This window comes from Spermophilus citellus, assembly GCF_964194105.1.
Source record: "Spermophilus citellus genome assembly, chromosome: 1".
Classification (NCBI taxonomy): Eukaryota; Metazoa; Chordata; class Mammalia; order Rodentia; family Sciuridae; genus Spermophilus; species Spermophilus citellus.
This window is the reverse complement of record NC_138182.1, coordinates 71114342-71119283: the sequence shown is the minus strand read 5'-3', so window position 1 is coordinate 71119283 and position 4942 is coordinate 71114342.

Genomic DNA, 4942 nt, shown 5'->3' with positions numbered 1-4942 from the left:
GTACCAGTACCATGCTGTTTTTGTCACTATTGCTTTGTAATATAGTTTGAAATCTGGTATCGCTATACCGCCTGATTCACACTTCCTGTTTAGAATTGCTTTTGCTATTCTGGGTCTTTTATTTTTCCATATGAATTTCATGATTGCTTTGTCAATTTCTACAAGATATGCCGTTGGGATTTTGATTGGCATTGCATTAAACCTATAGAGAACTTTTGGTAATATCGCCATTTTGATGATGTTAGTTCTGCCTATCCATGAACAGGGTATGTTTTTCCATCTTCTAAGATCTTCATCAACTTCTCTCTTTAGGGTTCTGTAGTTTTCATTATATAAATCTTTCACCTCTTTTGTTAGGTTAATTCCCAAGTATTTTATTTTTTTTGAGGATATCTTGAATGGAGTGTTTTTCCTCATTTCCGTTTCCGAAGATTTGTCGCTGATATACAGAAATGCCTTTGATTTATGCGTGTTGATTTTATATCCTGCCACTTTGCTGAATTCATTTATTAGTTCTAGTAGTTTCTTTGTAGACTCTTTTGGGTCTTCTAGGTATAGAATCATGTCATCTGCAAATAGTGATAATTTAAGTGCTTCTTTTCTAATTTTTATGCCTTTAATTTCTTTCATCTGTCTAATTGCTCTGGCCAGTGTTTCAAGAACTATATTGAATAGAAGTGGAGATAGAGGGCATCCCTGTCTTGTTCCGGATTTTAGAGGGAATGCCTTCAACTTTTGTCCATTCAGAATGATGCTGGCCTGAGGCTTAGCATAGATAGCTTTTACAATGTCAAGGTAGGTTCCTGTTATCCCTAATTTTTCTAATGTTTTGAACATAAAGGGATGCTGTACTTTGTCAAATGCTTTCTCTGCATCTATCGAGATGATCATATGGTTCTTATCTTTAAGTCTATTGATGTGGTGAATAACATTTATTGATTTCCGTATGTTGAACCATCCTTGCATCCCAGGGATGAATCCTACTTGGTCATGGTGCACAATTTTTTTGATGTGTTTTTGTATTCGATTCGCCAGAATTTTATTGAGGATTTTTGCATCTAGGTTCATTAGAGATATTGGTCTGTAGTTTTCTTTCTTTGAGGTGTCTTTGTCTGGTTTCGGAATCAGGGTGATGTTGGCCTCATAGAATGAGTTTGGAAGAGCTCCCGCTTTTTCTATTTCCTGAAATAACTTGAAAAGTATTGGTTTTAATTCTTCTTTAAAGGTTTTGTAAAACTCTGCTGTATATCCATCCGGTCCTGGGCTTTTCTTGGTTGGTAGTCTTTTGATGGCTTCTTCAATTTCATCCATTGATATTGGTCTGTTCAAATTGTGTGTATCCTCCTGACTCAGTCTGGGCAAATCATATGACTTAAGAAATTTATCGATGTCTTTACTATCTTCTATTTTGTTGGAATATAGGTTTTCAAAATAATTTCTAATTGTCTTCTGTATTTCTGTAGGATCTGTTGTAATATTGCCTTTTTCATCCCGTATGTTAGTAATTTGAGTTCTCTCTCTTCTTCTCTTCATTAGCATGGCTAAAGGTCTGTCGATCTTATTTATTTTTTCGAAGAACCAACTTTTAGTTTTGTTAATTTTTTCAATAGTTTCTTTTGTTTCAATTTCATTGATTTCCACTCTAATTTTAATTATTTCTAGCCTTCTGCTACATTTGCTGTTGTTTTGCTCTTCCTTTTCTAGGGCTTTGAGGTGAAGTGTGAGCTCATTTATTTGTTGGTTTTTTCTTTTTTTGAGGAATGACCACCAGGCGATGAATTTTCCTCTTAAAACTGCTTTCATTGTGTCCCATAGATTCCGATATGTTGTGTCTGTATTTTCATTTATCTCTAAGAATTTTTTAATTTCCTCCTTTATGTCTTCTGTAACCCATTGATCATTCAGTAACATATTGTTCATTTTCCATGTGATGTAGGATTTTTCCTTCCTTCTTTTATCATTGATTTCCAGTTTCATTCCATTATGATCAGATAAAATGCATGGTATTATCTCCACCCCTTTATATTTACTGAGGGTTGCCCTATGGCATAATATATGGTCTATTTTTGAGAAGGATCCATGTGCTGCTGAGAAAAAAGTATATCCATTTGATGATGGTTGATATATTCTATATATGTCAGTTAAGTCTAGGTTGTTGATTGTGATATTGAGTTCTATAGTTTCTTTATTCAATTTTTGTTTGGAGGATCTGTCCAACGGTGAAAGAGGTGTGTTGAAGTCACCCATAATTATTGTGTTGTGGTCTATTTGATTCTTGAACTTGAGGAGAGTTTGTTTTATGAATGTCGCAGCACCATTGTTTGGTGCATAAATATTGATAATTGTTATGTCTTGTTGGTGAATGGTTCCTTTTAACAGTATATAATGACCTTCTTTATCCCTTTTGATTAACTTAGTCTTGAAGTCGATTTTATTCGATATGAGGATGGCCACTCCTGCTTGCTTACGAGAACTGTGTGCGTGGTATATTTTTTCCCATCCTTTCACCTTCAGCCTGTGTATGTCTCTTCCAATTAGATGTGTCTCCTGGAGGCAGCATATTGTTGGATTTGTTTTTTTAATCCATGATACCAGCCTATGTCGCTTTATTGGAGAGTTTAGGCCGTTAACATTCAGAATTACTATTGATATATGGTTTGAACTTCCATCCATGTTTGAATGTTTATCCTTTTTTTTTTTTTTTAAATATTTAGTTTGTTTCTCCGTGATTATCTTTCCCCTCGCCCTCTGTCTTTACTGAGGCACTTCCCACTGATGGTTTTGGTTATTGTTTTTCATCTCTTCCTCGTGTAGTGTTTTGTTCAAAATGCTTTGCAATGCAGGTTTTCTGGCTGCAAATTCTTTTAGCTTTTGTTTATCATGAAAGATTTTTATTTCGTTGTCGTATCTGAAGCTTAATTTTGCTGGATACAAAATTCTTGGTTGGCATCCATTGTCTTTCAGTGTTTGAAATACGTTATTCCAGGATCTTCTCGCTTTCAGCGTCTGTGATGAAAAATCCGTTGTCAACCTTATTGGTTTACCCCTAAATGTAATCTGTCTCTTTTCTCTTGTAGCTTTTAATATTTTCTCCTTGTTCTGTATATTGGATAGCTTCATAACAATGTGTCTTGGCGTTGGTCTACTGTGATTTTGTGTGCTCGGTGTCCTGTATGCATCTACAATTTGTATATCTGTTTCCTTTTTTATTTCTGGAAAGTTTTCTGTAATTATCTCATTCAGCAGGTTATTCATTCCCTTGGCATGAATCTCTGTGCCTTCCTCTATCCCGATGACTCATAAGTTTGGTTTTTTTAAGTTATCCAAAATCTCTTGGATGTTTTTCTCGTGATTTTTAACCAGCCTATCTGAGTTGGCTAGACTCTTTTCAAGTTGATATATTTTGTCTTCATTATCTGACGTTCTGGCTTCTACTTGCTCCACTCTGTTAGTGATACTCTCGATTGAGTTTTTAATTTGGTTTATCGTTTCCTTCATTTCTAGAATTACTGTTTGATTATTTTTTATAATCTCTATCTCCTTATAAAGATGCTTAACTTCTTCTTTTAGCTGTTTATGTAACTCATTCTCAATGTGTTCTTTCGCTGCTTGAATTTGCTGTCTCATATCCTCTTTGAGGTTCCATTCCATCTGTCTAAGGTGTTCCTTGAGTTCTTTATATGACCATTTTTCTGATGACTCTAGGTCCTCTTGAATATTTAGGCTGTCCTGCATTGCTTGTACTCCTCTTCTTCCTTGCTTCTTGAAGCTGCTCATGTTGCTTCTTGTTCTGGTTGACTGCTGGGTTACTGTTATTTTCCTATAAATTTATTTGATGCTAGGGAGGAAAGGTATTAGAAGGGAAGGGAAGAAGTCACTAAGGAGAATGAGAGTAGGCAGGTAGAATTCAAGGAAGGGGGGATAAGAAAAATGAAAAGACAAAAGAAGAAAGAAATAGGAACTAAAAAAGAACAAAAATTTTAAAAAATATTAATAATAATTTAAAAAAATAATAAAATTGAGATTAGAAGAGAAAGAAGGGGAGAAAAAAAAAGAGAAAAGAAAGAAAAAACAAGATTGAAAAATGAAGATGAAAGAAAAAACCCCAATCAATCAAAAAAAAAAAAAAACAAAAAAACAAAACAATAAAAAAGACTAATAAATGCCGTCTTAGAGTTTGATTAACTTCTCTTCCACTAGGTGGCGCTGTGCCCCCCAGGTCAGGTCTTTCCCGTCAGTACGCGGGAACCAATCACTGTGCAGCAGCTCCTCCCAGACTGGGCGAGTCTCCAATCCTGAGTGCCTAGGGCCTCCTCTTGTGTCCAAACACTTCCACTTTTCCTCTAGCCAGGCCCCTCTCACCACAATACTGGCTACAGGCCAGGTCTGCTGCTCCCGGGAGCCCTGTTTTCATGAACGACTGGGCTCACTCCTCCAGATTGCCATTCCCTCAGACCCTAAGCTTGTAGAGCTTGGTGCTGAGAATCCTCAGCGAATTTTGCTTGCCCTCCTGTAGCCACACCCCCATAGCTGGTGCAAGAGACCTCAACAGCCAGCCCTGGAGGGAGCGGCAGTCCCGCAGCACCTCTGACTCCCTTGGGCTGGCTGTAGCACTCTCGGGAGAGCTGGGAGGGGCTCTTAAGGTTTCCCTGATGCATGGAGAGGGAGAACCAGGAGACCACACACCTGCTGCAGCAGGCTTCAATGAATTTATCTCCTCCGCCGCAGTCCTGCCACGCCAGCCCTCTGTCACAGTGGTGTCCTTAGCAAACGGCTGCAGTTCGCCTCCCCCTGCCGGGCGACCAACGCCTCGGGCGGGTCCCCACTGTCTCCCAAGCCCCGCCTGGACCCTGCGGCCACTACCCACGAAGGCCCGGCAGGCATCCACCTCCGGGGAATGAGAAGCGCTGACCAGCCGCCTCAGCCGGATAGCTTAATGCTG